Source organism: Dermacentor andersoni, chromosome 8 (assembly GCF_023375885.2).
Source record: "Dermacentor andersoni chromosome 8, qqDerAnde1_hic_scaffold, whole genome shotgun sequence".
Classification (NCBI taxonomy): Eukaryota; Metazoa; Arthropoda; class Arachnida; order Ixodida; family Ixodidae; genus Dermacentor; species Dermacentor andersoni.
The window spans coordinates 47,606,707-47,629,873 of NC_092821.1; the positions used below are offsets into that span (position 1 = coordinate 47,606,707).

At 45.1% G+C, this 23,167-nt stretch overlaps 1 long non-coding RNA gene across 3 annotated transcripts; it reads right to left on the bottom strand.

Annotated features, from left to right (window-relative positions):
* Positions 1 to 3,310: 3,310 nt before the first annotated feature.
* On the bottom strand, positions 3,311 to 18,257 carry LOC126526514 (uncharacterized). Of its 3 annotated transcripts, none has more exons than XR_008611440.2 (4): positions 18,245 to 18,257; positions 16,436 to 16,541; positions 13,862 to 13,931; positions 3,311 to 6,500 (listed from the first exon to the last, which is right to left on the bottom strand). It is a non-coding gene; the product is annotated as an uncharacterized lncRNA (long non-coding RNA). The 3 variants fall into 3 exon arrangements; XR_008611439.2 differs by lacking the exon at positions 18,245 to 18,257 and adding an exon at positions 17,379 to 17,986; XR_007598583.2 differs by lacking the exon at positions 18,245 to 18,257 and having other exon boundaries at positions 16,436 to 16,690.
* Positions 18,258 to 23,167: the final 4,910 nt, after the last annotated feature.

Here is a 23,167-nt window from a genome sequence, read left to right on the forward strand (position 1 = left end):
ACCGCGTTTAGCGATAACCGCGGTTACGTTAACCGCGGTTAAGGTCGCCCGTGTAACAGGGGTATAAGTAAGCGGCGAGGACAGAGCGCGGGAAGCAGTCGGCACTCTTTGTGGTCATCGCAGATCGCTTTCAAGCTGCGGCCCGCGTGACAGTGCCATAAGAAGCCGCCGTCTGAGTCCGTTCACGGTTCAATAATGGTTCGATGTGGATGGATAAGGAGCAAAAGAGCGATTTCGGCGTATATATAACAATTGTAGCGTCATTAGCGCACCTGGCGCGTCCACTTGCAGTACTTTGCTTGCGTTATCAATGCTCCTTGCGCCGCCGTAGGCACCAGTTCGTGTCGCCACGGCGCTAGCGTTACCATGCACTGGCCTGATGAAGTCACATAACAGTGCTAATGACACTGGGCTGCGCGGAGATGAGCGAGGGGCACAATGGCTACGCAGACCTATAGTCTAACTCCCAAAGGAGTAGCTGAATGATTCTTTTTGTTTTTTGTTGTTCCTGGAAGTCGCGCGATTCTACGTTTTATGCGTCGTGTGTGGCACCTGCGACTTTCTATTGTTTCGGCTGGAAGAGATATAGTAATGTCAAGAAGGGCGTTTGATTGCAGCGATAATGTGGCTCGTGGTGCGAGAAACCCTCCCTACCTCCACGATTATCCCAGCGTTTATAAATCGAAGCGCCTTGCACACAACGACCAACTTCTTATCACTTCCGTTTATCCCCTTATCCAGGCTGAAAAATTTCATCCAGTCTTAATACAACTTAAACACGCAACACTTCTTTAGAAATAGCCTAGGCGGTGTGTTTTGAAAAACCTATTTTCTCTTCGCGACAGCTGGGTGAGCGCATTCTGCGCCCAGGTATAACATGTCCCTAGTCCCGCCAAGTACCTACGACGATCTAGGGCGTTCGCCGTGACACTCTGGGGGAAAAAGTACCTAGAAACGTGGTACGCGCGAGCGGCGCGTAGTGGCGCAGTGGTGGAGCACTGGGCTTGGGAGTAAATAGAAATACGCAAACCGGTGCCATCCTCTTAATTTGTTCCGAGTCTGTATTACTTGCAAGCTCACTCCTACAAGTGGTAGAATAAAATATGTGTGATAACCTAAATAATTGACAAAGTGAATCAGTGTATTGACGTTAATTACTAGGTTAATGATTTTGACTTTTCGTAGAAGGAATTCCTGCCTCGTCGGAGAGCCTAGACAACGGGGTGTTTTTGCACCAGGACATGCCGATTTTCTTCTTTTGCTGGCGTATGCACAGTCCTATTCGCGTGACACCACTTTCGGGTGGAGTTTCTCGAGTCTCTGCCTGGTACTTAAAACGAATTTCCTACCTTTATTTAATAAAAAAGGGAGAAACCTTTATTCTGAGATAGCCTGAAGGATGGGGTGTGATACCTTGATTATATAACTTATACGTCGTGATCACGTTTTTGTGTAAAAGCTATAATATGAACGATATACGTTTCATCTGTTTTTCCTTGCTCTTGAGCACATACAACCTTAAGGTTTTTATCTTGCTGCAACAAGTTAATAATCAAGAGCATGTCTTAATAATTGTTGACAGTATTAATGTTTGCAGCGCGATGTGCATTTTAGAGCATAAAAGAGAATGCCCCGTGTTTGCTGTAGCTGCGCCTAGCTCACACCGTACGCTGCCGGTGCTCCCTGGTACATCTCTCTCGGATTGCGGAGCCCGACACGATCAACAACTGTAACTGCCCATACTAACGACACTCCCAACGCAACTACCACCGTTGCACGCCGTACGACGACACCGTCTTAAGCGTTGTGCCCCTCAACGTCCTGAACTCTCGGGCCCGCGACAAGAGGCCACCAATACAAGCGCCTTTAGCACATATAATAATAGTGCTTCACACTAAGAGGGGTGTGGCTCTATGAAGAAGAAGGCTCACATGGAGCTAGCGAGGAAAAAGAATACGCTAGCGCGCTCGACCTGAGCAGCTGCGGTGGCTGCCGCTCCCGAGATTCCACGGCACCATGACTTGCTGGCCTAAATAAACAATGGCCACGACGGCTACTTATACGCGCCGCCTCCCACGGTATAGCTATCATGTTAATGAGAACGCTGCTAGCGTGCCGACGACTAAGCTTGTGTGGCTAAGCTTCACAGCAACCAGGCGACACAAATGAGCCCGTGCGCACGAATAAGTTTCCTGTATTATGTTTCATACGCGCTCCGGAGCTCACCTCTTTCTGATATAAAGTATTAAGAAATATTACTTTAGTTACGATGGATGGTGTCCATCACACGCTCGCAAGTAGCGGGCGCGTTGCAGAGCCCGAATGGCATTACGGTAAATTCGTACAAGCCATCGGGCGTGATGAAAGGTGTCTTCTCACAGTTATCTTCTGCCGTCGGCACTTTGCAATAGCCGCAGCAAAGATCCAAAGATGACAAGTACTCCGCGCCTAGTAAGTAGTCAAGGGCATCATCTATGCGAGGCAGCGGATAGGCATCTCTACGAGTGATCTTATTGAGTCGACGGTAATCCACACAGAAGCATATTAACCAGTCCTTCTTGCATACTAATACACTGTAAACAAGAAAACACCCAGATGGGCGTTTTTTGCTTGTCCTCTAGCGCATTCCCTTTTGTACATCTTTTTGCTCCCATTGAAAGGGCGTACGATAAAACTCCCATTGACGTGGGCATTAATTGGGCACACAACGGGGCTACCGTAATACGCCCACTTCACCCCCCCCCCCCCCCTATTTGACTGGGAGGTACAATGGGAGTATTGTGAAGGAATTAAAGGCATTTTAGTTTAGGTGCGGCAAGCTCGTAGCGAAATGCATGGTGGCGCGGGTCACGCGCTTACGCAGTACCAGACGGAACACCGCAGGCCGAAATGTCGAACGCCGGCGATCAAGGCTCAAGGGAACTCGGCCGTCCGTGAGCTGCCACCCGAGCAGGCGTCGCACCTGCTCGGAGCGAACGCCGGCGTCCGACACCTTGGCCTGCGGTGTTCCGTCTGCTGCTGCATAGGCGCGGCGTACCGCCACGAAGCATTTCGCCGCGGGCTCGCCACACGTGGTCCAATCGACGGCACAGGGCCACCGCTGAATCGACCAAGTCACGCGCACACGTGGTCCAATGGCGAATGAACCCGTCACCGCACGTCTTCATTTTTTTCCCTTTCGCTAATCACAGAGACCCTCTTTGCAAAGCTTTTATACAGTCGTCCTAGCTTATCGGCAGTGCCTCCGAGGCCAGCAAACGCCTTCGAGAGCAGTTGCTACTTGCTGAAAGGAAAAATGCACGAGACACACTGACAGTGAAGAAAATTTATTTTACACCAAATGTAAGAAATATAATATGTTCACTTCCGGGCCCAGAAGAAAGCACATTTCTGCCCCAGTAAAACAATTGTCTGGATTTTAACAAAGAGCACTGTACATTGTAAGCATGCCAGTTGCTAGTATTCTACATGTCCTAACACAATGAAATTAGTAAATGAAAGAAATGCTAAGAAATCTTATCTCCTTTCATACTGAACTGTAACTACAGAGCCATGTGTTTGAACTGTTACTTTGTACTGACACTCCACACTTTTGCACAGACTATATATTGAGCTCGCTTGACTAAGAGTAAAACTTCATTTGGCCTAGTTGGTACATAATTCTGAACTTAAAACTTACAGCGCAAACACCTAAGACAAACCGCAAAAGGCAGATACGACAGACGCTGGCGCTAACAGACAACTTCTTTATTTCTTCGTCGTCGATGCATATATATGCCCTAGGCCACACAACTGCACAGGCGCACACATTACATTACAGAGATCTCCCAAATTATCACATATGCAAACGTAGGAACTCAAATTCAGATGGGTGCAGGGACAAAGCTATGTCACTGATGCAATTATCATTTTGCCTTTTTATGTGGTAGGCCTCTAAGGCAAGCCGCGCAAGCTCATTCATGCTTTTGCCAAGAATCGACGTCCCATCAAGTCGTGCCTCACAATTTTTGCAAGAGTTTATATGCGCAGCAATGTGCACTCTTCTATCTACATTTTTGTTTACTTTTTGTGCATGTTCCCTGCGCGGTCCCTTAAACACATAAGGTCATCTATCAACTCAAGAAAATTGCTTGCAGGCATAGTTTTCCTTTGGCGTTTTCTGCACCGAACAAGCTTTTAAAGCTATGCTCCCGCACCTGCGGAGAGGGCAGAGGAGGATGCCAAATTCGGCATGATGCTTCATACGTGTTGTGCGCGTCGGCGTGGTTTATACCATTCATTCTCATGTGGTAAGACATAGCTTGGCTAGATAGGGCATTGCGTCAATGACCGACTCAGGGAACATGCGCAACAAGTAAACAAAAATGTAGATAGAGGAGCGCACCTTGGTGCGCATATAAACTCTTGCAACAATTGTGAGGCACAACTTGATGGGACGTCGATTCTTGGCAAAAGCAAGAATGAGCATGTGCGGCTTGCCTTAGAGGCCTACCACAAGAAAGGCAGGGCGATAATTGCATCAGTAAGATATCTTTGTCCCTGCATCCATCTGAATTTGACTTCCTACGCTTGCGTATGTGATAATTTGGCAGATCTCTGTAATGTAATCTGAGTGCCTGTGCGGTAGTGTGGCCTAGGGTTTATATTGCATCGACGACGAAGAAATAAAGAAGTTGTTAGCACCAGTGTGTGTCGTATCTTCCTTTTGTGGTTCGTCTTAGGTGTTTGTGCTGTAAGTTTAAGTTGCTTGACTAAGCCATTCCTAATTAACAGTGGCTGGTATAATGAAGCCGATCAGTGGTATTTTGCATGGACTAGCACACAAATATGATAAATGTCAAAGTACTAAATTAAGAAATTGGGACTCATCACAAACGAGCTGCATAATTTAGTGCTGGATTTCTGAGCAAGCTATTAAAAATTATTGTATTTTGTGAACCAGAACCCACCTTCTGATTATGACACATGCCATAGCGAGTAACCCCGAATTAATTTGGACAACCTAGGGTTCTTTAACATGCACCTAAGTACACGGGTGCTTTTGCATTTCGCTCCCACTGAAATGCGGTTTTGTTTAAGACTACATTTACGAAAATTCCAAACACGATCCCCCCTATATTTTCACAGTGGGTGCTCTTTAAATGGAGCCTCAAGGTGCCAGGGAAATTGGTTCCATTTACCAGGCATTATATTTACTGAGAGACATTGCAGAGAGCCAACCAATTATCAGGATGGTGTCCTATTTAAGCGGCAGTTTCGAAGCGATTTTCGTTTATCGAGATTCCACTGTAGTCCATAATAGTGGATGAGTTGTGTTCTGCATGGACACATTAGCATGGCTACCATGTTTAGTTGAATATTGTGCAAGCAGCAACATTTCACTGTGCCCAGTGCAATATATAAAGCCAGCAATGTAACATGTTGCAAATGCAGCCACGAACAAGTACCTTCCCTGATCATATCCAATAGCAGCATCTTTAGACGAAATTAGTCATGCTTTCTCCCGTTTAAGTGCCTTGTTTTCAGAAATCAAATCCTCCTTATCACCTTGACCTCCAATTGTGTCATTCCCCGAGCTGAGGTCATTTGAGATTGCATTTAATTGCCCTTCAAATAGCATATTGGTCTTATTTAAAAAGCACATGGCATCACAGTGACCACCTAGACATAGAATTCGAGCTGCAACACAGTAGCAAACATTCTGAGGTAGAAGCCTAACTATTCTTTTGAATTTGGATGCATGCTCAAAACACTGCTATGCAATTGCAGACAGGGCTGATAGTGTAGCAACCAGGACAGATTTAACGGACATAAAGGAGCAAAATTGTGTGAGCTTCGAATTATTTTTTTCTCTGAGGAACCATGCTGTCCAATTATAAAACGGGGATCAAAATAAAGTAATTGGATAGCAAATCTGCATTTCATTAAGTAAATAAAATACTGTTCATGCTACCTTCCAGGGTGCACACTACATTCCCTTTCCTTGAATGTGAATTTGCTACCTTTCCGTGAGTTACCAAATGTATAGGTGTATTGTTGGTCAAGGGTGGTGGAATGGATATAGGTCTCAGGCTAGAGGAAATATTTCGAGAAGGAGACTTGCCAGGTTGAACAACGAATGTCTCAGGCTGGAGCCATTTGGTTCTCTTGCAAAGATGTTGCCTCCAGCTTGAGACTTCCTTTGTTGGACAACTGTTGATGACTAATTTCGCCATCTTTTCATTTGCCCTCGTCTTATTCAACCTATTGCTCCACGCAGGAGCTGCACTTTCTTTAAAAAATAAAGATATTAATGAGCTCAAAGGCTTTGTGCATGGCTGCATCCCCAAGTGCAAAAATTTGTTTTCAATGAATGACAGAGTTGGTACCTTTCTTGAGAATTCAATAGGAAGAACCAAAAATTAAGCTAACAGACTGGTTATGACGACAAGTAAACATGAATTGATGTGGAGTGCCATTTCTTCATTTTGCACCAGGCTTGGGGCCAGCCAGACTTCTTCCTAAAATTGAGAAAATTTTTCTAATGAAATACATATTAAGAGTATTTTCTTCATAATCTGAAAATTTAAAAACATGGTTATTTGGTTATTCATATTTAGTTGGGAACAGTGCGAAGGACACTGAAGAAGTAAGGGCTTATGCAGTAATGCCACATAGTGCTGGCTGAGAACAGATTCAATTTTAGAACAGACAAACAGTTAAGTACTTTGGAATGCTTCCTAAAAGCCATAAAAAACCAAAGCAGGAAGCAGTTGTACAAAATAATGTATGTGCATGAAAAATGCATCTCATCATCGGTTCGCAGACATGTATGACATTTGCTTGTCAGTTAACAAAACATGTGTTACACTGAAACATTTCTCCTACAATTTGGCAATTCTGTGGCCTTTCATTATTGCTCGGGTCAGTTAGTTGCTGTTGTTACTGCTACTAGTGTACGGTGAAGTGTAATGTAGATGGGCAAGTGCTACTGACAACTATGAACATTGGCAAATTTTGCTGCACCAGGATAACGTATGCATTGTCCCGCTGCAGCGAAACATTCCAGTAAACATTCACAGTTGTCTGTAGCACTTTCCCATCTGTCTCGCCTCACACTGTTCCATCTATAGCGCTTCACCATACTGTAATATGCACCACCGACACAAAATTCTACCCTTCTGAAGTTCTTACTGCTACTTCGCACTCGTCACATTCAGGCCGCCAGGCGTACTGAGCCCAATGCATAGACTGGCAGCTCCTGTCATGGACTTATTCTGGTGTAATGGCACCACAGAAGCAAACGAAGACAAAGACATGCAGGACACAAGTGCCTAACCTCAAGTCTCGCTTTAACAAGAAAACAGACATCATATACAACACATAGTGACAGGAAGTGATGTCATAAATTCAAGAACAAATTTTTTGTGCAATGTAACTGAGAATGACTGATGCATTTGTCCTTTTCGTGCTAATCTGCCAAAGCTGAATTATCTTATGTACATCTGCTCATAATTTCTGGCTACGAGTTTTGATGAACACAGGAACGAACCAATCTATTTTGCAGTGCATCACTATGTGCGAATGAGAGTTATTCCACACAAACTTCATTAGCCGCAATCTCAAATTAATACAATGTGTGTATGCAATGCAAGCATGACTAGATGGGAATGGCTGACTGTACATAACCTCTGTTGCACAGTGCACCGCCTGCAAATTGTGCTGCACGCAACAAATTAATTTGTTTTCCTGGCTTGTCTTTTTTTCTCATCAGAGCAAATCTCTCATCACATGTTTCATACAGAAAAAAAAATTTTGCCCGTACAGACCAGCTACACAATTACCCATGAAAATTACAAATGCATACGAAACAACTGCAACCACTTTTTTACTTCATCTCATTCATTATATTCCATATTCATGCCTAATTTAGTTGCGCAAAACATTGTTTTCTCAGGCCCTTGTTAGGAGAGTTTTGTGCTGTAATAAAAGGCAGAAGCCAAAAAAAGGAAAAGGTTGGTTGTGGTTGAAGCACAATATGCATCTAGTGAGCTAGGCCGCAAGCGTTGTGTAGTCTGCTGCCATCATAAGGCCGGCCTACATTGGACAGATGGGATGCTCTATTAATGCGAAATCAGGGAAATTGAGGGAGTATGAGTCATCCGTGTAAAACAATCCTCCATCACACAATGTTGAATACTGCAAAGAATGTGACTGTGGTCCTGTGTTCCACAAAACTTGCATTGTAGCCAGGTATTATGACCTGACAACATGCAAGGTAATTGTGGCTTGCAACATTTAAAAAGAATGACGAATGTATCAGTGATCCATTAGTTGCACTGCATAAAGAATTTCTTTTAACAGATATCATCACATCGTGTCTCCACCTGTTATTAAATATTGCCTGTTTCCTTATTTTAAAGCTTGAAGTGAGATCCGGTGCTTGTGTCATGTGCGTACATATCTTTGTTTGCTTTTTGTGGTGTCATTATACCAGAATTTATATAACCAAATGGCCACACACTGCTTTTGTCACGTTATAGTGGTGCTTGCAAAGCCTCCCAAACAGCAGCCTATTTGGTCAAAACATGCTTTTGTAAATATGCTCTTCCAAATAGAAAAGCTATCAAGAAGGTAACAAGAATCAAGAGCATTAAGTTAAATCCACTGCAATGCTTTACTTTTTTGCCTTTATTCTTTACACCTAAGTGGATAAGAAAGAGTGTGAATGTTCCAGAAATGCACTAAATAAGTTGTTGAAATTATGCAAAAATGTTAACGCAACTAAGCATAGATTTATGTGCAATAATAGACACCAGTCTCAGTTTCTTTCCTTCTGACACAAACATAGTATATCTTATTCCTTTGGCATGAAGGAAAGCATATGTAGACCAGACAAGCTTATATTTGAATGAGAGCCTTCACGATTAAGCACCACTATAATGCGACCATAAGAGTACATACACTGTAAACAGTGCAGATGACAGCCCAAATTTCATAAGTGCAACATGTTAGCGAAAGCAGCAACCATTAACCCAGAAACTAATCAAATCCCACAAAATAACAAGAAAAAAAAAGAATAATGTGTCAGCGCAGCACCTGTTCTCAGAAGTTACAGAAAAGTGGTATGCTTGTTAACAAACCTGAAACCACGGCACATTTGTATCTGACCACCCCCTGCCTCTTTATGTGCTTTCGTGCCTTTTACAAGGCATTACTGGATATTTATTTGCTTGTCTGTTGCAAAAACACATCAATTATTAGTCAGTGCACAGTGCACCATGCCATTTATCTATGTGGACTCACTTTGTGTCCTTAGCACTGCTCTCACCTATTCAGAACTAAGGATTGCAAAAAGACTTGTTCTACTTAAATCTACATGCCAAAATATGTGGGTTCTGCAGTTGAAATAGGGTAATTATAAGTAAAATGCATGACATGTTCTGATGAACTTTCTTTTCATAATCTAATTGTTTATTTGGGCACATAACCAGTCAGATCATTTGTACTAAAACAAGAAAACAAATTCAACACACTGGTTTATACTGGTTGGTGCTCTATTGACTTTAGTACACACATTGAACAAACGACAGGCAGTGAGGAATACCAACAACCACTAACTTCCACACGGCATTATTGGTCACATGTGCACAATATAGCTACAAAAACCCAAATGAAAGTAGACAAAGAAAAAAGTACATTTTAACAGAAAAAGAACAAGACAAAAAAACTTCTTTTGGTAGCTAAGTCACAATCAAGGTGTAAATGACAGCTATAGTTTGGCAAGCACACATGTAGTTACTTTGCTCAGTTCCTCAATATCCCAATTTCTTGTTTGACAGCAACACCAACGGGACATCTACGCATATCTATTGCACATGTCATTTTTGCTCGCTCCAAAATCCTTTCGTGGTTATTCATTTAGTGCCTGCTTCGCCTGTACTGGCATTGCAGGGGGGGTATACATTCTGTGTAATGTAACTTACATTCAAATCAAGCACACAAAGCAGGGAGGGAATTATCTTTGAAAACTATGCAAACAATTGTAGGCTGAAAAACCTTGCAGTCCCTTTGGTCCAAGGAAAAAACAATGTGAGGCATCACCTATAAGTAAAGGAAATTAATAAACCTTTTTAGTGTAATCTCTTTCTTGTGAGGTATGATGATAGCCTGATATGAATTTCTCTATCTCTACATGTTTGGAACAGTATATGCTTGAAATAATTTTAACTGAAGAGATTTCCCAGTCTTTTAAATCCTGCCATTGCAGCTTACCCTTACTCTCAGTAATACAAAGCCTTTTAGTATGACTTCCTATTACGAATCTAACTGCCATATTTTGAACATTTTCAAGCAGACCAGCTGACTCAATATTATGGGGATTCAAGCAAACATGTACTTATTTGATTAGTGAATGCACATAAGCCAAATACAGCTGTTCTTTGAGGTTTTCGGGAAGCCAACAAAATGTGTATGGGTGGACACACGACAGCTACTACACCGATAAGCATCGTGGCCAACCAAAATTAAGTTTATTCCTATATGGGCGGGCATGGCGGAGTGTGAGCAGACAATGGTCGGCTTTTTCTGGGGTGATATACAAAGGAACCCCAACATAACGAATGCACTAAAATCAGCAATTTGGTTTGTTGTACTCAGATTCGACCGTTTAGTCAAATAAGTACATTTGCAAATGGATTGTTTTCCCACGGAAAGGGCCGCAGTCAGAAAACACAAATCTGAATGAGAAAAAAATTTTGAATTTGAGAGTCAGCGACCAAAGATACGGTTTCACGGTGTGTTAACGATACCTTCACATAGGTAGCATGAAGCAAACCCAGCCTTGCTTTCGCATCCACCCTGTCCTCTTTGATACTGCCACACACAGTGGAACGACACTATCATGAAAAGTGCTGGCAGTGGAGGCGAATGCTTTGTCTGTCTCAAACTTCAATGCATCTCTGAAACTACAGATTATGCAACCCCGTGTACTAAACACGTGGGAAGACTGTGCACATAATACCACGCCATATCAGCACGTCTAGTCTTTCCACACGCAGCAGATCACCTCTAGAACAGGGTGTGCAGGCTGCAGATGTGCTCAGCTGCGCTCACAGCCATGGCGCTAGAAAAGAAGACGCACGGACTGGGCCCTTCTGAGGGCCCCCTTAAAAGCTCAGTTTGTCATTTTTTGTTTCTGTAATAGGCTAGTGATAAAAGTGAATTTGCTTCATGCCTATTAAGAAATGTTGTACACATGGTAGAAAAATTATGAAAGTAGAACATTTTATTACTTTTCACCCCTCTCAGTTGGAATATCGTACAAATGCATAAGCAGCCATTTTTGCCTTGTTTCATCTAAGATGTTTTTTTCATGCTGAAAGAAAGGCATGTGTTTAAAAAACAAGCTTGGTTGCAACATGTAAAGGAATTGTGTAATGTCACAAGGGTTCCTGAAATCAAAATATATTTGTGATTTCATTGCGACTGGAACACTCAAAAGAAAAACGACCTTTTAAACAGACTAAAACAAAGCCACAGCACATGCACCCATACTAAGCCAGGGACTGTAGCAAGCTGATATGAGAAGACTTTCAAGAAAGAATCTTTCCCGGTTTGGTAAAATTCTTAAAACAATGGTTAATACCTGGGCCCACGCCTTAAATCTAGAAGGAATAAAGTTTTTAAGCTACTCTGTTTTCTTTCTTGAACCCAACAAATGTGCCTAGAAAAATGGGTCAAGTCTACATCTTGTCGCATCTGTGGCAAGGTGTGAACAAAAAACTCGCTTTAGCTGGCTGCAGTGCTCCCTGCGATGAATATTCAGGCAGAAAATTGTTACCCCAGTGTGACTGTGCACCCAAGAAAACAAAATGTGGTAGACTACATCAATGCAAACGGAAAAATCTTTAGTCCATGCTTGCTGGCAACCTGTGTCTGTATTGGCCTCTAGGAGAATTGTGGCCCCCACGTGCTGGAATATTTCCGTGGAATAGAAGACATTGTGTGATACCAGCTGTCAAGTGCTACCATCAAGTAGCTACCAGCTACCAGCTATCAAGCTATCAAAAGAGCTATAGGCAATTTTGCTGCAATAACAGTACTGTTTTTATAGCATTCGTTGTGGGGAGTGCGGCTTGCCCCTTTTGCCGGAGTTCTTGCTGAACGGCGATTTATTATCAGTTTTTTATATGTGGAACTTGAACAGCTTATATTTTTGTCTCCTCAATCCACACTTCTGCTGCACTTTTGTCAGCATCTCTACACAGGGTGTCTTGACTGAGGTCATACCAAGTAAGCACGCTACAAGCCTTGTGTGCATCGTTTTCATGACTCTTTCGATGACCAAATTTCATTTTCAGTGACTTCATTAACTAAGTATCTAGCGGCAGCTTGAACATGGGTACTCATGAGAACTCGCACCAGGCTTGGTCAAATACGTCCAGCACTGCAGCACTGAGTAGTGAACCATGCTGTAAGAGTTGGCAACTAAATTGCCACCTTGTGATTGAAACTTTTCATCCTTACAATCAAGGCTTCAATTGCCCAGCCAGCGAGCTGCAGCAAAGGTGTGAACTATAGTCATAGTCATCTGATGTCACATTCTATGTCATAGCGATGGCAGGTGATCCCTCCAGTGGTGGCCCTCAAGGCCAACAGGCATCCCTTTCTATGCACGTGCTTGTGTAGGACTGGGGAGATGGTGCCAGTTTGTTCTTCAGCATTAACACTGTTCACGCTGTATCAGGAACACATTTTCTTACTCAGTGCAATAGCCCTTGAACCTACATAATTGCCAATGAGTCCTTTGTCGACCAACCTTTCCTTTCCCAAGTCATTTGCTTCTGCCTTGATGTCACAGCAACTTCAGCTATATGAAGCAATGATGGTGTTTGAGTACCCACACAGCCTTGCAGCTTTCCAACCTGAACATTGCTTCATTAAAAGCTGACATGATTTGGTCTCAGCAGACAGATCAGAGTTAAAAAGAAGCCTTAAACTTCCTTCAAAGTCATTCTAACCTTGTCAATAATCCCGTGCCTTTTGATGTGTTATTCAGCATTGTCCAAAGCAAGTCGGCTCTTAAAAATCAAAATAACAACTTTGTGAGGCCACCTACTAGGCTACCACTGTCTCTTCAGCCAGCCTGAAGTGTCTTGCAGCCATAAAAGCTGGAGTGCACAAAAAACGACAAAGAAAAGTGTGGCAGACAAAATGCTCATGGAAATCCATATGTTTATGGACTGTTACACTGACTCAAAAAAATGGTGGCTTCCAAATACAGTCTTGATGTACGTAGCTGTTTCAGTCACGAAGAAACAGCCAGTTGCGCAGTCCTGCACAAGCACAGTGTACAGATGCCCATGGATTAAAATTTGTTGTGTGTGCATGTGGTACAGTGTACCACATTTCATGTTCCTGAGGCTGCAGTACACTGGGAAGACTGGTTGCAACTTCAATAGTAGGCCCTTAGAGTATTGCAGCCCTTTGTTCATATTTTGCTGCAGATTGTATCAAATGCGAATGCAAACTGTTTCGCAGGACACGTCAGTTCAGTTCAAGCAATTAGACAGAGTAACCCAAGAAATAGTTTAAGCCTCGAAAAGGTCTTAATACAGTTTCTAGTTTAGTACAGGTTTTCGCCTCATGTTTTGGCTTCTTCTACGGTATAATGCTGTTGCTTGCTAGGTACTGGTGGTGTGATGTGCACACTCTCTTGTGTTGCTATAACGACAACTTGTAAAAAAGATTTTCCTTCCTAACAAACATTTGGATACAGTGCCTGTGAGCTCATCTTTTAACCTGTTTTTCATTTGATCTGTGCATTTACATTGAACGTAAACTAGAAAATATCAGTACTGAGAATCACAAAAGAACACACCTGTGTAACGATTCCGCCGAGATCGTTGGAGTGGTCCAGCCACAGGATGCAACGCAGGTAGAAAGGCCTCCTGAGTTAAAGCAAAATAACAATCGTTGTAAGACGCGAATAAAAAATTTTATTCTGTGAGGCTTTCGGCATGTATACTAATTACCACATTTGTATGTAAAATAGTTTTGCATAATAGCTGAGCAAGGTTAACGTCTCGCCCTGTGACTGTCAGCCAATGCTACTCATGGCAATGGTGGCAAATATGGCACATCCTTTCAAATGGAACTTTTGTGGGTTACATGAATTTAAAAGAACTTAGGTTTACATAATACATAACACCTGTGGTTAGAAGGATGTCTTGCATGCAGCACCAATGCCACAAGTGGCACTGCTTAACACTTCCAGGGCCAGACTTAGTACATAAACAATACAAATGTGCAACAAAGTGAGCAGGTGGTTAGCTGCTGCTATAACTCCAAGATTGCATGCATCATGTAGATGTGAATGCAGCTCCCATCAGGAGCGAGTTGCCCTTTAGTGCACTTCACTTCTCTTCCTCTTGTCTTCATTGCATGTTGGTGCCATATGGTAATAATGAACAAAAATTAAGCACTTCAGTTCCCATTCTTGTTTTACTACGTGCTGTAAAGTCATCAAAGTGCGCTTAATACTCTTAAGAATGTACTTTAGCCATTTTGTCAATATTTTTCGCTTGGCTTCACTACACCTTAATGTAGTGCAAATTCTAGACAATGCTTACAAAAAAACCTACTCCACACAATAACACCTCCAATTAAGAGTACACAGTCTATGGCTTCGAGATGTGTACATACATACTTTATACATGGTTACAATGAAAATATAAGTGGCTGTTCTAATATGCACACTTAGCATACTGCATAACAGTCACCTGGTTCCAAAATGGCTTTTTGTTATCACACATAGGACGGCCACAACTATAAATTTAATTCTGGCAGTAACTTAAGCCACGGCCAAAACCTTCATAGTGCAATCAATGAAAATGTTCGAATTTAGAGCAGTTAGACATAAACAGGGCAAGTAGTTTTAAAGTGTTAAATAATGAACTGTTATGGAATATGGCGGTAGAAGGCCATGCGCCTGAAACATAGGTACTGTTTATCATATAAGCACATTCTTATATTTTTGCTTACTTCCCTAGGGATTGCATCAAACAGTTTGCTTGTGTAAATTTTGCTACGTGGCTGTATCGTATTAGCCCTTATCTTTTCACATTTGGCTAACTGCAGCTTTATGCACATGCATAAAGCTACTACTGCTACCACTCTACTGCTACGCTACTACCTACTACCTACACTACAACCTTCAGCTGAAGGCCAAGTACTATGCTGTCCAACACACATGCATTTAACAACACCGAACAGTAGACAGAGAATGAGCAACTCTTTTAAAAAGTGCAGTTCTTTGGAGACACATTGATATATATCTGGAAAACAGATTTTTGCTAAAATTATAGCTTAATATAATTGGTACTGAGCATAATGCATCTTGCAATAAACTTGCATTTACCGGACACCACTATACACACTGCGACCTCTGCAGCTTCTCCACAATCTGGCACAATGTGCTCAAGCTGCCTGTAAACCCTGGAAGGGGTCTATGATAGATTAAGAAGCTTAGCAAACATGAGAAGGACCTAAAATGAAGGTCAGAGAAGCAAAGCAAATTTTTAACCATTCCTCTCTATGTTGCTATGAATGTCAAGGTTCCAGCAAATGATGTATTTGAACTGTATTTTTAATCGTGCAATACTAGAGAGCACATTTTTGCAATAATAATGTGACAGAGAAGAATGACAGAAACTAACTTAATGAATATTTTTCTAAACTTGCATGAGGTTTTCGTCATTATGCTGATGCACACACCTGCATACCTCTACTGTGAAGTCTTGTTTCAGTTTATTTTATTGTCACATAGTAATTTACACCATACACTTGTCCTGAAATACATCACGTTGGGCTCCTTCAGTATTTTTTTCTTACTGGAAACACACATGCCATTACAGGGCAAGCACTCAATACATGCAAGACTGCCACGGGAATGGCCACTCGAGGTCGACTGTTAGTACAGCGCAAGAGACGAGGACTGAAGGAAGAACACAACACAGGCGCTGTCACACAGAAACATACTCAAGGCACTTTGCGAGATTCTCAGGCTTCTTTCATGCTCTAAAAACACATTATGTAGCACATATTGAGCCACAGATAGCTGTACTGGGAAATTTTCACATTGCTCTACAATTTTATAATTGAGACTTTTTTATCAAATTACATTTGAGAAGTTAATTAATTGATTAAGACTAATTAGGTAAAGGCAAAATGCAGCAAATCCAAGTATTTCCAAGAGACAGGACATAGGTTCCATAGGTTCTGTGCAGCTAGGTGGCATATTCATATTTTTAAAAGTTTGCTAAAGTTACGTGGGATAACCTGCATACCTCCTATGGAACAGGTGTCACACCAATCACTCTAAGTAATGCCGCTAAACTAGCCATTGCGCTCAAAACATACAGGGTAAAAAAGCAAACTCTAGGTAAGAGCTTACCAAGGCCTCTATTGCTGAAAAGGGAAACTGATGGGAGGCACCCGATCTCCGGCCATGAAGCTGCTTCATCCTCACAGTTGGCAATGAAACGACCGCAGCCGCAGTCCTGAAATAAAAATGAAAAATTTGACACTACAATGATCACACAGAACACAAAAAAGCTGGTCACAAGCTTATCTTGGAGAACATCTGCTGCTACATTAGGTTTTGTATATTCGTCAGCTTATTGTTAAACTAAGCTTGCCAATATTTCATATCTTAACGGCTTTGCTCTTTACAAACCAATACCTTTGCCCAACTCATGCACATATGCACAACTTAAGCTATGATATGTTTACTGATGCCTTACAATGAATGGCTTCTAAGACAAATTATTTCACACAAAAGGATGCATAACTTATGAGTGTTACTGACATTGAATACCAAGGTAGTACCTTTTTTTATAGACAATGGCGGACTTGAAGCACATTTTTCTCACAGATACAGGTTACAGGTTGATCGGTCTGCCTTTTTTTTTTTCACCAGCAACAGAAATTTTGTTATTAATACTCGTGCAATATAGGATGACGCTGTGATGTGTGATATGATCCTGAGTTGAAAAGCGCAACTTCTTTGTGTGAATTTGGCACCTAGAATTCAATACTAAATATCTGTACCCAATACGCAGTGGCACAGCAGCAAAGTAATTAAACATTAAACAAGTTCAGGTATCCAGAGCACAGCGCCAGCTGTTGAATAACAACATTGCACAAGCATCGACTATATAGATATAGCGTAGTAAGTGCACCGCAGGCGTAGTGGCGGCCTCAGCAAAGAACACAGGCATGGAGCGACGCGCCCGTATGACCTATCACCGGCAATGCTATCGCGTAAATTGATATATCTCGTCACGGCACGGGCACAGTTTTCTGCCCGCCGAGGTGCCGCCGCCACTGGTACTCACCTGCTCCGGCCGCCGAGGTTCAAGTGACGGCGTATCCAGTAATCTGAACCCAAGCAGGACACCTGTTACCGCCAAGCAGTACGCTAACAATAAAGAGGTTCTTATACTCTGACCGGCAGCTCATGCGGCGTTCACCCGTAGTGCCGTTGGAAGCTCACCACACGCTTTTAATACCACAAACGCGCCGCCGACATTTCACGCCCGTAGATCAAAGTCGACGGGCGCAGGCTCTACATGCTACGTGCCGCAGTCGCGCACTGCCTGCACAATCAACGACGTGGGTGCGAAGAGACACAGACGATAGAAAGGAGCGTACTGGTAAATCTGCACAATGCGCGCTAAGTGGGCGACCTACTGCACACAATCGCACGAGCTAGGGGATTGGCGCCACGTACGCGCCAGCTAGCAGATACCGCGCACAAAGAAGCGCCGCCGGTTCTCGCTCAAATGATCGCTGTACAAACACTCACACACGCGCACCGCAGTAAACCCTTAACGAGCCGCCACATTTTCAGGCCGCGGTTAGGCGGCGAAGCTTAGCTCACCTCGCACTGCACGTAACTATTATGGTAGTGGCTTGCGCTTCGGGGATTATGTCGAATGCTCACATCCGCCCAATTACAGACGCGGCAAAGTCCCTCATTAATAAAATCCTCATTTTTAAGTACACTCGCTTGACTGAGCACTCAAGTCGATTCGATTACGACAAAGCTCGAAGAAACACAGTGATCGTGCAAAATGGTTCTGGACGGCCAACTGTCGCGCCATGTTGTACCGAGACCTTCAATAAGTCATATCAGCGCGTCTCCTCACTTAGAACACATGCACACTCATAGAACATGTAATAATCGTTCAAAGTCACTTACCGTGGAGTCTTGGGGGCTCAAAGCAGTGAGAAACATCAACCACGGTAGAAGAATGTGCCGTCGCTGGCAAATGGCTGCTCGATCGCAGCTTTCAACGCACGCGCGCGCGCTCCGAAGGCTGGTGTTCCTCCTCGCGTAGTTCCGACTTCGGCGTCCTCTGCAGCACCAAGGCGCGGCTACTCCGAACAGAAAAACAGCGCCGACACACATTGCGCGAGATATTTCGAATCTGACTGCAGAAATAATCCTACTGAAATTGTCGCTGCGGCTGACTGCCTTGTTGGTCATGGCTGAGTTATTCTTTTCTCTGTTTGGCTCGTCTCAATTTCCCCTACGCCACCGTTATTCCTTGAAAACCCCCATTTTACAACCGCAATGCCCCATCAAATGGGGTCGGGGGTACAATAATGGTTCTAGCTTATTTTACTTCTTCTCGTGGGAGTACTCATTTTAAGCTAGGGGGGAAAAATGGCATATCAACTGTTAAAACGCCCATATGGGCTCATTTGTGTTTACAGTGTACTACAGGAGACGCCCAAGGACTGTGGGAAGGGTGAATGACGCCACGGTGCAGCATATCGACGACCTGCTCGGTAATGATCTGTCACTCGGCTGCCGAGACGCGGTATGGTCGCTGGCATAAAGCAGGATGGGAGCCAGTGTGGACGCTGTGAGTGACGGTTGCCGTACGCCCCAGAGATGGTTGTTCACAATCAAACGATAAGCGAAAATTCTGAAGAAGCGCGAGGACTTGCTGGCGATACGGAGGCGGCAGATAGGCGTCTACGACAGATTCAAGAACGTCTGACGACGATGACGACAATGATGATGATGACGTGCACAGCACGGGAGAAGTGAGGGCGTCGAGTTCACAACAGGCGGTGTCGTCAGAAGCATCGAGAATGTGAAGCGGGTCAAGGGGCTGAACACGACTTAGTGATTCGCTGCGCATTAAGGTCACAGGGTAGTGAGATGGGCTACACACAAGCATAGAGGTTAATCCGGATACAGTGGTGGGGACAGCAAACGGGAGAGGTAGTGCCTTGCGACGTATAAAGACACGTGACTGTGTAAAAGGTATTGTAGCGTTTGGCGCGGTAGAGCAAGAGACGGGCACAAGCACAGACATTTCGGGTGGTATGTCCGTATCGGACACAACGGTGAGCTTGGAGGCTTTGTCTTCAGAAAGATCAGGCAGCGGGGCATCGGCAAGCGGGAAAAGCGCCACTTCGGCCCGGGCACAGTCGATGATGGCACGGTGGTGAGACAAGAAGTCCCAGCCGAGAATGATATCATGTGAACATGACGACAACACGAAAAATTCAACAACATAGACAATGCCGTTGATGACCACCCTTGCAGTACATTGAGCAAGCGGGACTATATCTTGCACAGTCGCGGTGCTTAGAAGCATACCAGACAACAGCGTTGTGACCTTGTGGAGGTTACGAGAAAGCTTTTCGTCTATGGCAATAACTGCAGCCCTAGTATCAATAAGCGCAAGTGTGGCGGTTCCTTCAACCAAAACGTCCAATAAACTGCGTGGCGACTGTGCAGGCCTTGCAGAAGTCGCGAAGCTTGCAGTTCGCGCCTGTGGAACTGCAGCAACTAGTTTCGCTCGCTAGGTGACGGAAGGCGACGTAGGGGGAAAGCGAGCGACGACACGGTGATGGCGAACGATAGGTGCCGACACGGCGCCGAGGGGGCGGCGAGAACTCTGGGTCGGGAAGCATCGCGGGAATAGGCATATCCAGGCGTTGCGACAGCAGCGTTAGCAAGTGGCATGCGACGATGGCAGAAGCGCGCGACGTGGCCGGCGACACCGCGAGCGAAGCATATGGGCCGGTTGTCGCGTGCGCACCAAGGGGTATGAACTGAACGTCGAGGCGGATTTGGAGGCGACGCGGACGAGGAGCAGCTTGAAGTCGCATCGGCTCCGGAAACGCGAACGTCGGCGGCGGAGGTAACGCGGCGACTTCGGCATAGGTGAGAGGTACAGTACCGGAGGGCAGGGTTGAACTAAAGGTAAAGACCCAGCAAGTTCCTCGCGAATGGCCCACCTAATGGGAGCAGCCAGAGATGTGTCAGGCTGGGGAGGTCCATCGTTGAGAGGCAGCATAGACAGTCGGCGCCACTTCCTCACGAATGAAACCCTTAATCTGAACAGAGATCGATGCAGCTGGCGTGGAGTTGGGGCGAAGCGTGAGGCCCAAGACAGAGTAGCCAGATGCAACAGCGCTGCGCGCAAGGACCCTTTGTCGACGCAGCTCATCGAAGCTCTGCCAAAGAGTGACGACAGCTGCGATCGAAGTAGGGTGTCGCGCCAGGAGCATTTTAAATGCATCGGCCTTGATACCTTTGAGGATGTGCTTCACCTTGTCCTCTTCAGTCATGGTGGAATCGACGCGGGCGCAAATATCCACGACATCCTCTATGTAACTGGTTTAATTCTCGGCAGGCTGTTGAGCGGGCTGGCGTAGACGCTGTTCAGCACGGAGTTTTCGCAAGGCTGGGCGACCGAAGACTACTGAGAATGCCGTTTTGAAAGCGGACCAGGTTCACTGGTCCAGTTCATGATTGTGGAACCATAGGTTCGCAACGTCAGCAAGATAGAAGATGACGCCACGTAGCTTCGCCGGGTCATCCCACTTGTGATTACTGACGCGATGGACACCGTCCTTCATAACTATAAGTGGAAAACATGTCTGTGCTACCTTGATGATATCGTCGTGTTTTCGCCAGATTTCCCGACGCACCTCGTTCGCTTGCGTGAGATACTGACCTGCCTCACCTTTGCTGGCCTCCAACTTAACATCAAAAGGTGCCGTTTCGCTGTCCGCAAGTTAACAATATTGGGACACGTTGCATCGAAGGACGGTGTGCTTCCTGACCCGGCCAAGCTTCGCGCAGTCGCAGAGTTTCCGATGCCCACTACTCTTAAGGCGCTCCACAGCTTTATAGGGCTCTGCTCTTACTTTCGGCGTTTTGTGCGCAATTTCGCAACTATCATCGCACAACTGACCAATTTTCTTACCGCTGCTAACGGCATCTCCGCGTTGTCAGCTTCCTGTGACGAAGCGTTGAAGCAACTACGTCACTTACATATTTCGCCATCGATTCTTCGACACTACGATCCCACAGCGCCTAAAGAGGTACACACGGACGCCAGCGGCATCGGACTTTGTGCAGTCTTCGCACAACGGAATGACGGCTGTGACGACTACGTCGTTGCCTATGCGAGCCGCCCTTTAAGGAAGGCAGAAGCCAACTACTCAGTAACAGAAAAGGAGTGCTTTGCTATTATTTGGGCTCTCGTCAAATTTCTTCGATACCCATATGGTCGCCCTTTTGACATTGTCACCGAACACCATTGCCTTTGCTGGCAGTCCTCGTTGAAGGATCCATCAGGTCGCCTAGGCCGATGTGCACTTCGCATACAAGAAAGTGACATCCGCGTTCTCTACCATTCGGGCACAAAGCACTCTGACGCCGATGTGCTTTCCCGATCACCGCTACCATCTGATTTGGCTTCAGCGTCTCCGCTTTTCGCATCCATGTCAGCATTCAACGTCGCTGATATGCCGAACGAGCAGCGTAAGGATGCCATGCTTTCAACTATGCTGAATTTCCTCCACGACCCATCCACCACACCCTCTTCCCGAACACTTCGTCGCCAAGCCGCTCACTTTGCTGTACGCGACAACGTCCTTTACCGCAGAAATTATTTGCCTGATGGTCGCAAATGGCTCCTTGTGATAACACGACACATGCGCTCTGACATATGCGCTTATTTTCATGCTGCTCCTCATAATGGTCACGCCGGTGTTCTGAAAACGTATACTCGGCTAAGGCAGCGTTTCTGCTGGCACGGCATGTATCAATTCGTGCGCCAGCACGTACGCGCTTGCACGGCGTGCCAACGACGTAAAGTTCCACAGCGCCCTTCTGGTGAGTTACAGCCTCTGCCCTGCACGGCTCGTCGCTTTGATCTCGTCAGCATAGACCTATACGGGCCACTTCCCTGCAGCTCTGTGGGTAACCAATGGATAATTGTAGGCGTCGGCCACTTGACGCGCTACGCCAAGACTGCCGCACTTCCGGCAGCCTCTGCAGGCGAAGTTGCGTTTTTCACCTTGCGGAACTCCGTTCTTCGACATCTTCGACATGGCCCACCACGCGAACTGCTCAGCGACAGGGGACGTGTTTTCTTGTCCGAAGTAATCCAAACCCTTCTCACTGCATGCAGCATCGTTCACCGCAAGTCTACAGCCTGCCACCCGCAAACGAACGGCTTGACAGAGAGGTTCAACCGCACACTAGGCGACATGTTGACTATGTACATCGCCTCGGACCACAGTAACTGGGACACTGTTTTGCCGTTCGTCACGTATGCCTATAATACGGCCACACAAGCTACCACTGGCTTTTCGTCCTTTCTTCTGCTGTATGGACGAGATCCCTCGTGTACTATGGACACACTGCTCCCATACCGACCCGACAATTCCAAATGCACGCCTGTGTCTGAAGCCGCCAAATACGCCGAGGACTGTAGGCAGCTCACGTGAACCCTTACGACTGCTGCTCAAGGTCGTCAAAAGCTGCGGCGTGACAGTGGCACGCTTACACCACTTTTCCCGACTGGTTTCCTTGTTTGGTTGTGGGTCCCACCTCACAGCCATGGCCTTTCAACTAAACTCCTTGCACGCTATGATGGCCCCTACCGCGTGATAGACCGTACCTCCGCTGTCACCTACGTTGTAGAACCTGTGACGCCTTCATCCGACCTTAGGTATCGCAGGCGTGACACGGTTCATGTACACCGACTTAAGCCGTACTATGACCCCCTCATCCTACCTACGCCGTAAGTCGCCAGGATGGCTCCCCTTCTCTCCCGGGGCCATTGTAGTGAAGAACAGGACGAAG